Source organism: Arachis ipaensis, chromosome B08 (genome assembly GCF_000816755.2).
Source record: "Arachis ipaensis cultivar K30076 chromosome B08, Araip1.1, whole genome shotgun sequence".
In the NCBI taxonomy this organism is placed as follows: domain Eukaryota; kingdom Viridiplantae; phylum Streptophyta; class Magnoliopsida; order Fabales; family Fabaceae; genus Arachis; species Arachis ipaensis.
Genome location: NC_029792.2, coordinates 43,628,542 through 43,640,774, shown reverse-complemented (window position 1 = coordinate 43,640,774; position 12,233 = coordinate 43,628,542).

Below are 12,233 nucleotides of genomic sequence, written 5' to 3'. Positions count from 1 at the left end.
GGAGGTTCCCGAGGAACAATGGGTGTAGTTCGCGACCTACCAATTACAGGATGAAGCCCAATACCAGTGGTAGGGAACACGACATATTCTACAACCAAATGGCACTGTGATATCTTAGGGTGTGTTTTGGAGTGAGTTCTATAGAAAATAATTTTCTAATTCAGTTAGAAATGCTAAGGATCTTGAGCTGCTGTAGTTAAAACAGGGTTAAATGTCTGTTGCGGAGTACACAAATAAATTTGAGAAACTGTACCGGTTTTTTCGAATCTATCAGGGTGCTCTGGGAGACTTTGAGGAGTGGAAATGTATAAAATATGAAGGAGTACTCCAGAGTGATATTCTAAACTCAGTTGGACCTATGGAGGTTTGAACTTTCTCTGAACTAGTAAACAAGAGCCGAGTTGCTGAGGATTGTGTGAGAAAAGCGGCTTTGGATAAGGATGACCATCAAGCATTTGTTAGGAGAGATCAGGGCAGAAACTTTGCACCAAGGGGTCAAGAGTTTAAGAAGAGTGGTAACCACCGGGGAAATGATAGAGGGAAGTAACTAACTAATTACTCAGAGAATATAAGGTGCCTAAGGTGCGGAAGCTTCCACCCAAATAGGCCGTGCCAAAAGGGTTTAGGACTGTGTTACAAGTGCGGGATACTAGGTCATATCTCTAGGGACTGTTCCCACAAGAGAACTCATGACACTGATCGGGAATAGTCACCAGGCGGAGGTAATCACGAACTTGTTAATCTAAATTTAATTGCTTATTATTATCTTGGGATGCCGCAATTAGTTTTAGTTTATGATGGAGATGAGGACTTTGAGTTAAAGTGTCAGGCTTTACCGATGACTTGAATGCGCATATACTAATTCCTTAACTTATAACGGTTAAATTTAAAATTTCTTTTTCCTTGCTACTGGATGGTTTGTACGGGCTACCAACGTACCATGTATCACGAAATTATTCCAAATGTTCGAATCAATTTTACCACAGGCTTTGTGTTAATAAATCTTCGTGACTCAACCCATCCTTCCTTTTAGAAGTTTTGCCAGGGTGCTATCTCGGATTTATTCCTAAACAACGGTTTGATCATTCTCTGAACTCCACTCCTAACGTACATGAATCTGTCCCTTCCGCGATGAGCTTGACCTTGTCGATATGAACAAATGATCCATGAACTTTGAAAATTTGTTGAAAGTGTAGTTCTCTCCTTCGTAACCTTACTATATTTGATCATCCTGCAATATATCCTTCTGCTTTCTAGTAAATACCGTTGTGTTGTTTGATCACGTTTAAGCTTAAAATCCTTTTTGAAATCAACTCAAACTTAGTTAATACCTCGTACAATTCTTTGATATAATCATCATTATGCTATCTCCTTAAAGCAAGAATTCGGGACGCGGGAGATGAGGAGTATAAGCATGTGACATCAAGAGGAGTTTGGAGCCTTAGTTTTTCCCGACTGCATTGCCCAGGATTAAGTCCACACGCTAGGATATATCGTGTATATAGACACCTGAATGCGAAAGAAGGCCTTCGAACCTCAAGAAGAAGATCAACCTTAAAGCTAGCATTCGTGATACTTGAACCTAGCAAATCATTTGAAAACACTGCGAAATATTGTCGAAGGACTCTGGGGGTACATGGAGAAAACGTCATTGTGTGGTAATGGACACTCTCAGTAGAAAGTCTCCGAGTATTGTATGAAGGATGAATAAGGAGAAGTAAATGTTAAGTAAGTGGTAGTCTAAAGTGGAGTGTTGAGGTAATAGCTAGAGATATTAGATTGAATTGATTACGAGTTTCAAGAAATTGTAAAGCCGAGAGAGTTTAGGAAGCACGGTAAAAGGATAAGAAACTACCAAGAATGTTGAAGTCCGTGGACCATGGGAGTCAAGAAAAGAACAAGAAGGATATGGGAAGATTGTAGAGGTTTAAAGAGAGGACTTATGTACCAAATGTCAAAAGTTTGAGACGTGAACTACTCTCTGAAGCCTACAAAGGCGGACCTTCGAGTTCATCCTATAGTTGCTAAGATGAACCATGAACTAAAATGGATGTTTAGGTAGCATCGAGTAAGAGATAACGCAGCCTTACTTGCAACCTAGTGCCTGACGTGTTAGAAAGTGAAGATAGAACATTAGAGTGCATGCTAATGAGATAGTAAGGGGGGCGCAGGGTTCTAATTGCTTCTGTATTAATGTGAACCCGGAGAAATTAAGTGTTTTAGATTTTGGACTAATAGCCGAAACAACAAAGAAGGACTAAATGAAATTCGAGTTAAGAGTTCTAATTGTGCAAAGCCGTCAGAGTAATTCCACCGACCAGAGAGGAATCTAGAGAGTCAAAAGGAGGAGAAGCTGTGTATTCTTGAAAACTACTTCGACAATTGATAACAGATGAACAATCAACCTAAAGAAGTTTAACCCGAGGTATGTTAGGCCGTTTGATATATTAGAACAAATTGAACCAGTGGTATATCAAGTATTTTTATTACCGTACTTTTGAACCTGCACAACGCATTCCTTACCTCGCAACTCTGGAAATGTATTTCTCAATGCAACTTATGTCCTAGAACCTGAACCAGTTCAATTCAAGAAGAAATATGAAGTGGTAGCCTGGAGGTGTGTTGAAATGCTCGAGATATATATCACTGGATAATTAGAAATTGTTAAAATATTTTAAATTAAAATAAAATTATAAAGCTCAAATCTTTAACATTTGAAACGTATAAATAGCAACAAATTTGAATTCTCTCTTTTTTAAGTGTAAAAACTTAAATGTAAATAGTAATCAAGTACTCTGTTAAGGCGGCAGGTGTTCTGTTTCAGGGTTTATACTCTGATTCTGTTTTTTCTTTTCAACCGCACAAAAAACCTTTTAAGCTGGTTGCATCTTGCATATCATGCAATCATCTCAGGGGAATAGAGTGCGAAGAGAATAGAAAGACAGCGAGGGGGAGGACAATGTGATTCGTTTGGAGGAGAACAACGTATCCAAGGGTTTGGACGCATGTAAAAAGAGGTTAATAGGAAGGATATTTACTGATAAATCCTTTTTTGTTAGGACTTTGGATAGTGCACTGCGAGACATATGGGGAAGGCCATCAGGTTTCAGAGTGTCTAATATGGGAGATAATGCTTTCCGATTCTTCTTTAACAATGAGACAGAGGCAGCACGAATTAAAAGAGGTTCTCCCTGGCTCTTCAAGGACTATGTACTCCATGTAAGGAAGTGGACAGACCATGAAGGTGAAGAGAGTAGAACGATCAGTACATTTCTGGTTTGGATGCAATTGTGGGGAGTACCGAAACGATACAAAACTATAGAAGCAGGAAAGAGAATTGGAGGAAAAATGGGAAAATTGGTTGACGCTGGTTTCTAAGATGTTAGAGGCAAGAAATCGAGAATTCTCAAGGTTAAAATTGAGATCAACAGTGATAAAGTAATCAAAGATATTCTGCGGGTTGAAGGTCCTCATCAAAAAAAAGTTGAAATTGCATTGAGATATGAGTGACTGGGAAAATCTGCACGTATTGTGCTAAGATTGGTCATGAATCGCAAAACTGCAACTTGCTAATTGAAGACACTACTAGCGGCAATCTAAAACAAAATATCATAGGTGATTGGTGATACGTGAATATCTTATACCCATTTTCGCTTATTTTCTAGTTAAATTTACTTGGAATTTAGTAAGTTTAATTATATTTTAGTGTTAAAATCCTCTTTGGATGCTACTTTGAGTTTTTCTGGTGTTTTTTATTATTTCAGAAAAATTCGGATCCATTTGGCAGAGTTTTGAGCAAAAAGGAGAATATTCGAAGTTACCCCCCTTGGATGCTAAAGGCCAAGCGGCTGGTGCATGAAATTGTGATCTCAACTGCGCCAACAACTTGGTACGCACGATCATAATCTCAATTCTTTTTCACAACTCTGCACAACTAACCAACAAGTGTACTGGGTCGTCCAAGTAATAAACCTTACATGAGTAAGGGGTCGATCCCACGGAGATTGTCAGCTTGAAGCAAGCTATGGTCATCTTGTAAATCTCAGTTAGGCAGATTCAAATGGTTATGAGGTTTTGATAATTAAAATATAAATAAAATATAAAATAAGATAGAAATACTTATGTAATTCATTGGTGGAATTTTAGATAAGCGTATGGAGATGCTTGTCGCTTTTGAATCTCTGCTTTCCTACTGTCTTCATTCAATCATTCATACTCCTTTCCATGGCAAGCTGTATGTTGGAGGATCACCGTTGTCAATGGCTACCGTCCGTCCTCTCAGTGAAAATGGTCCAAATGCGCTGTCACCGCACGGCTAATCATCTGTCGGTTCTCACTCATGTTGGAATAGGATCCATTGATCCTTTTGCATCTGTCACTACGCCCAACACTCGTGAGTTTGAAGCTCGTCACAGTCATCCCATCCCAGATCCTACTCGGAATACCACAGACAAGGTTTAGACTTTCCGGATCTCAAGAATGCTGCCAATTGATTCTAGCTTATACCACGAAGACTCCGATCTTTTGGAATGGAGGCTAAGAGATATGCATTCAAGCTTGTTTTCATGTAGAACAGAAGTGGTTGTCAGGCACGCGTTCATAGGTGAGAATGGTGATGAGTGTTACATAATCATCACATTCATCATGTTCTTGGGTGCGAATGAATATCTTAGAATAAGAATAAGTTTGAATTGAATAGAAAAATAATAGTACTTTGCATTAATTCATGAGGAACAGCAGAGCTCCACACGTTAATCTATGAGGTGTAGAAACTCCACCGTTGAAAATACATAAGAACAAGGTCCAGGCATGACCGAATGGCCAGCCTCCAAACGTGTACAAGGATGGTCTATAATAGCATAAATCTGATCAAGGATGGTCCAAAAGACATAAAATAAATCTCTAAAAGTAGTTTTTATACTAAACTAGTAGCTAGGGTTAACAGAAATGAGTAAATGATGCAAAAATCCACTTCCGGGCCCACTTGGTGTGTGCTTGGGCTGAGCATTGAAGCTTTCACATGTAGAGACTTTTTTTGGAGTTAAACGCCAACTTTGGTGCCAGTTTGGTCGTTTAACTCCAGCTTTTATGCCAGCTCTGGCGTTTAACGCCAAAATATGGTAGAAAGTGGGCGTTCAAACGCCAGTTTGCATTATCAAAACTCGGGCAAAGTATGGACTATTATATACTGCTGGAAAGCCCAGGATGTCTACTTTCCAAAGCAATTGAGAGCGCGTCAATTGGATTTCTGTAGCTCCAGAAAATCTATTTCGAGTGCAGGGAGGTCAGAATCCAACAGCATCTGCAGTCCTTTTTCAGCCTCTGAATCAGATTTTTGCTCAGGTCCCTCAATTTCAGCCAGAAAATACCTGAAATCACAGAAAAACACACAAACTCCTCGTAAAGTCTAGAAATTTGAATTTTGCATAAAAACTAATAAAAACTTAGTAAAAACTAACTAAATCATACTAAAAACTACCTAAAAATAATGCCAAAAAGCGTATAAATTATCCGCTCATCACAACACCAAACTTAAATTGTTGCTTGTCCCCAAGCAATCATGGACACTAGACACTAATGATCATGTAATAAAGACACAAATATAAATAAACATAAAGCATAGAGAATGAAAACAGAAAAAAAATAAATAGACAAGGAGATTAAAGAATGGGTCCACCTTAGTGAGGGTGGCGTCTTCTTCCTCTTGAAGAACCAATGATGCTCTTGAGCTCCTCTATGTCTCTTCCTTGCCTTTGTTGCTCCTCCCTCATAGCTCTTTGATCTTCTCTAATCTCATGGAGAATGCTGGAGTGCTCTTGGTGCTCCATCCTTAGTTGTCCCATGTTGGAACTTAATTCTCCTAGGGAGGTGTTAATTTGCTCCCAATAGTTTTGTGGAGGAAAGTGCATCCCTTGAGGCATCTCAGAGATTTCATGATGAGGAATTTCCTCATGCTCTTGTTGAGGTCCATGAGTGGGCTCTCTTGTTTGCTCCATCCTCTTTTTAGTGATGGGCTTGTCCTCTTCAATGAGGATATCTCCCTCTATGACAATCTCAGCCGAATTGCAGAGGTGACAAATGAGGTGAGGAAAGGTTAACCTTGCCAAAGTGGAGGACTTGTCAGCCACTTTGTAGAGTTCTTGAGGTATAATCTCATGAACTTCCACTTCCTCCCCAATCATGATACTATAGTTCATGATGGCCTGATCCACAGTTACTTCGGATCAGTTGCTAGTAGGAATGATAGAGCGTTGGATGAACTCCAACCATCCTCTAGCCACAGGCTTAAGGTCCGGTCTTCTCAATTGAACTGGGTTGTCTCTTGAGTCTCTTTTCCATTGAGCTCCTTCCACACATATGTCCATGAGGACTTGGTCCAACCTTTGAGCAAAGTTGACCCTTCTAGTGTAGGGGCGTGCATGTTCTTGCATCATTGGCAAGTTGAACGCCAACCTTACATTTTCCGGACTGAAATCTAAGTATTTCCCCCGAACCATTGTAAGCCAATTCTTTGGATTCGGGTTCATACTTTGATCATGGTTCCTAGTGATCCATGTGTTTGCATAGAACTCTTGAACCATTAAGATTCCGACTTGTTGAATAGGATTGGAGAGGACTTCCCATCCTCTTCTTCTAATCTCATGTCGGATCTCCGGATACTCACTCCTTTTGAGCTTGAAAGGGACCTCAGAGATCACCTTCTTCTTGGCCACAACTTCATAGAAGTGGTCTTGATGGACCTTTGAGATGAATCTCTCTATCTCCCATGACTCGGAGGTGGAAGCTTTTGCCTTTCCTTTCCTCTTTCTAGAGGTTTCTCCGGCCTTAGATGCCATAAATGGTTATGAAAAAATAAAAAGCAATGCTTTTACCACACCAAACTTAAAGTGTTTACTCGTCCTCGAGCAAAGAAAAAAGAATGAAGGAGAAGAAGAAGAAAATGGAGGAAATGGAGGGTGAGGGTGAATTCGGCCAAGGGGGTATAAGGTGTTTGTGATGTGTGATATTGAAGGAGTGACGAGGGGTATATATAGGAGTGGGGGGAAGGTTAGGTTCGTGTATTTGGGGTTAGGTTTGGGGGGAAAAGAGTTTTGAATTTGAAGGTAGGTGGTGTTTTGGAGAAAAGTGAATGAGGTGATTGGTGAAGGGTATTTGGGGAAGAGGGTAAGATTTGATAGGTGAAGGGTATTTGGGGAAGAGTTTTATGGAAGGGTGTGAAGAGGAGAGAAGAAGAGGTGGGGTAGGTGGGGATCCTATGGGGTCCACAGATCCTGAGGGGTCAAAGACTTAGCATCCCTACTCCATTTAGGCGTGCAAAATGCCCTTAGAGTGTACTTATGGCGTTAAACGCCAGGTTGCTGCTTGTTTCTGGCGTTTAACGCCAGCTTTTCTCCCTTTCTTGGCATTTAACGCCAACTTGGTGCCCTGTTTTGGCGTTAAACGCCAGTCTGGTGCCTGTTTCTGGCGTTAAACGCCAGTCTGGTGCCTGTTTCTGGCGTTAAACGCCAGTCTGGTGCCAGATTGGGCGTTTAACGCCCATTCTGCTACTCTTACTGGCGTTTAAGCTCTTCCTCCAGGATAAGCTGTTTTTAATGCTGTTTTTCATTCTGTTTTTGATTTTTCAGTTGTTTTTGTGACTTCACATGATCATCAATCTAAATAAAATATAAAATAACAATGAAAAATAAATAGATATAATTAAATAACATTGGGTTGCCTCCCAATAAGTGCTTCTTTAATGTCAATAGCTTGACAGTGAGCTCTCATGGAGCCTCATAGATAATCAGAGCAGGGTTGGGGCCTCTCAACACCAAACTTAGAGTTTGGTTGTGGCCTCCCAACACCAAACTTAGAGTTTGAATGTGGGGATTTTGTTTGACTCTGTATTGAGAGAAGCTTTTCATGCTTCCTCTCCATGGTTACAGAAGGAGAACCTTGAGTCTTGAATACAAGGTAGTCCTCATTCAACTTAAGGACCAACTCTCCTCTGTCAACATCAATCACAGCTTTTGTTGTGGCTAGGAAGGGTCTGCCAAGGATGATGGATTCATCCTCATCCTTCCCAGTGTCTAGGATTATGAAATCAGCAGGGATGCAAAGGCCTTCAACCTTCACTAGCACGTCCTCTACTAGTCTATAAGCCTGTTTCATTGATTTGTCTGCCTTCTCTAGTGAGATTCTTGCAGCTTGTACCTCAAAGATTCCCAATTTCTCCATTATAGAGAGTGGCATGAGGTTTATCCCTGACCCCAGGTCACATAGATCCTTCTCAAAGGTCATGGTGCCTATGGTACAAGGTATGAAGAATTTTTTGAGATCCGGTTTCTTCTGAGGTAATGTCTGCCTCATTAATGCATTCAGTTCATTAGTGAACAAGGGGGGTTCATCCTCCCAAGTCTCATTACCAAATAACTTGGCATTCAGCTTCATGATTGCTCCTAGATATTTAGCAACTTACTCTTCAGTAATGTTTTCATCCTCTTCAGAGGAAGAATATTCATCAGAGCTTATGAATGGCAGAAGGAAGTTCAATGGAATCTTTATGGTCTCTATATGAGCCTCAGATTCCTTTGGTTCCTCAAAGGGAAACTCCTTTCTGTCCAGAGGATGTCCCATGAGGCTTTTCTCACTGGGACTCACGTCCTCCTCACTCTCTCCAGGTTCGGCCATGTTGGTCATGGTTATGGCCTTGCACTCTCTCTTGGGATTTTCTTCTATATTGCTTGGGAGAGTACTGGGAGGAGTTTCAGTAATCTTCTTACTCAGCTGACCCACCTGTGTCTCCAAATTTCTAATGAAAGACCTTGTTTCATTCATTAAACTCAGTGTGGTCTTGGATAGATCAAAGACTACGGTTGCCAGGCCAGAATGGCTCTGTTCAGAATTCTCTGTCTGTTGCTGAGAAGATGATGGAAAAGGCTTGCTATTGCTAAACCTATTTCTTCCACCATTATTGTTGAAGCCTTGTTGAGGCTTCTGTTGGTCCTTCCATGAGAAATTTGGATGATTTTTCCATGAAGGATTATAGGTGTTTCCATAGGGTTCTCCCATGTAATTCATCTCTGCCATTGCGGGGTTCTCAGGATCATAAGCATCTTCTTCAGAAGATGCTTCTTTAGTACTGTTGGATGCAGCTTGCAATCCATTCAGACTTTGAGAAATCATATTGACTTGCTGAGTCAATATTTTGTTCTAAGCCAATATGCCATTCAGAGTATCAATTTCAAGAACTCCCTTCTTTTGAGGCGTCCCATTGTTCACAAGACTCCTCTCAGAGGTGTACATGAACTGGTTATTTGCAACCATTTCAATGAGTTATTGAGCTTCTGCAGGGGTTTTCAGATGAAGAGATCCTCCTACAGAATGGTCCAATGACATTTTTGACAACTCAGACAGACCATCATAGAATATACATATGATGCTCCATTCTAGAAGCATGTCAGTAGGACACCTTTTGATCAATTGCTTATATCTTTCCCAAGTTTCATAGAGGGACTCACCTTCCTTCTGTCTGAAGGTTTGGATTTCCACTCTAAGCTTGCTCATCTTTTGAGGTGGAAAGAATTTGGCCAGGAAAGCACTAACCAGCTTTTCCCAAGAGTTCAGGCTTTTCTTAGGTTGTGAATCTAACCATGTTCTAGCTCTGTCTCTTACAGCAAAAGGAAAAAGCATAAGCCTGTAGACCTCGGGATCAACTCCATTGGTCTTGACAGTGTCATAGATTTACAAAAATTCAGCTAAGAACTGATGAGGATCTTCCAATGGAAGTCCATGAAATGGTATACCTAATCAAACTAACAAATGCCCAAATTATCATGTAACAAGTCATAATGGTATACCTATTTACACCATTGACAGGTAGTAGTGCCATACTTTCTCTTGAGCTTGTACTTTTTTGTTAGAGCAACCTCCTTATCCTGTTTTCTTTTCTTTGTTGGTCTCCTAATTGGCCTCTTGTAAATAGGAGGTAGTGGTGGAATCCGTTGGCTCTTCTCCCAAAATGCAGCACTTGGAATAGAGTTCATATGAGATTGATATATGAAATTGTATGATGTCATCCACAACCACTCATGCACATAATCCTCAGGCCTATGATTTTTATCCTGAAAATTAATGCAATTGCGTGTTTGCATGGAATTCCAGTAACTTGCCACTTCCTGCAAGTGCAAATCTTGAGTCCCAAATTTATACTTACTTTGTGACTCTCATTCTAACCTCATATTTGTTTCTGTGATCATCCCCTGCTGACACAAGAGTCCACTAATTTGCTTGAGACTTTTCTTTCTCAATTCTAAATTGCTGAATAGGATCTATCTTATCAGTATAGGAAGTCAAATTAGTCTTATGTCTCTCCATTGTCTATATGATATAGCCCCTTAGGTCTTCTAGCATGGTGATAATAGATTTTCTCCTTGCCTCAACAATTCTAGAGTTAAAAGACTTAAAAATTGTTGTTAGTTATGTTATCACATTCTGGCCACTCTAAGAACTTAGACTTACTCCAAGTGTAAGGCTCAAACCTACACAAATACCCACATGCATCTTTGTTAATTCTCTTTATCCTTGCCATACCAGCCTCGAACTCCTTACCAGTCAAAGCCTTAATGCTTTCTCAGTATACACCCTTCAACTCCTTATCTTTTCACCGTTTGGTTAAATTGTTCTACAAATGCATAGTACAAAATCTGTGCTTTGGCATTACCTCTTTCAAAGCTGGAATAAAACCTTGTGATTAGTCAAATAATGTCTCAATACACACTTTAATAACCAATTAACAAGGTAGATAAACAAAGTAGAACAATAATAATGTTAATAATACAAGAAAACCATATTTTTGCTATACTTTTAAAGTGTGCCCAAAAGTTGAAAAAGCATAGCGATAGCTTTTTGTCATGCCTTTTGAGCTACCGTCACACTTTTGATAGGGTTACATATGCAAACTGTCAATTGCTCTATCGCCATGCTTTTGTCAATTTATTGGTACACTCTTTTTTTGCCACATTTTTATCTATTGCCACGCTTAAAAGTGTGGACGTTGTGAAAGATATGGCTACTCTTTAAAAGTGTGCCAATAGTGAAAGATATGGCTACACTTTTGAAAAGTGCCAATAGTCGAAGATATGATTATGCTTTTGAAGCGTGCCAATAATGTGGTCATGGCTACATTATTTTTTTAATTTTTATTTTTTTGAGAATTTAAGATTTCAAAAGATTTAAGGTATAAAATTAAAAAGTAAGTCAAAAGTTATGAAAAATGTTAACTTTATCTAACAATAGTGCAATAGTGTATTATTATATATGAGTACACCAATGCAATATTTATAAATTCATCAAAGTACTTTAATGTCCAATGAACAATATGTAATGCAGGTGCAATTCATCATAAGGCAAAACAAAAGACTGTAAATTAAAGTTAGATTTTAAATTTAGAAGGAAACTTTTTACAAATCTAGCAATGCCATGAATTTCTCATCATATATTTTCTAAAGAAAAATATGATCATCAAGAATTTATGTATGCATGGAGCCTAAAAGTACTTAATTCCATTTTTGTTGTGCATTCTTATCAACCAACATTGAGGGCAATAACAAAATAATAATTGCATAAGCTCATGAGAAAATCTTGTAGTTCTTGGCTGAGACAATGATATTCCTCACAGCACTAATAGGTGATAGTGTCAATATCAATACTCTAATAATAATGCAAATATGAAATTCAAGGATGGATGGAAAAATCATCAATTCCTATCAATAGTTCTCATTCACAACAGCTCCAAAATCATTAAAATAACTCCAGCTGGGCTGTTCCTCATGGCCGAACCAACAAATCACAAGCAACAACAATAATTCAACAAAAATTCAACATAAACTCAATCAAACTCAAACAATAATCAATCAAACCAACCTTCACTTATCACATTCACATTTAATCGATGCAAAATTACCAAATCATACCTCTAGCTCGTTGTCCTCACAACCAAGTACCGAAAAAACTTTCTAACTAAAAAATCTTAAAAGAAAATGTCAAAGATTGGCTACTCCGCTTCTGGGCTCACTTGGCCGAACATGCATGGCAGGGAATCAGCTTCACCATCGACTTCTCCTCGAACAAAAGTGATGTCAACATGAAGAGGAGGAAGATATGAAAACTATAATCGAATTAAATTTTTGATCGGGTTTACGGAGCTCAAGAAATTAAAGCTTGAAGGTTTTCGGTCATGGTGGTTCTCTCTC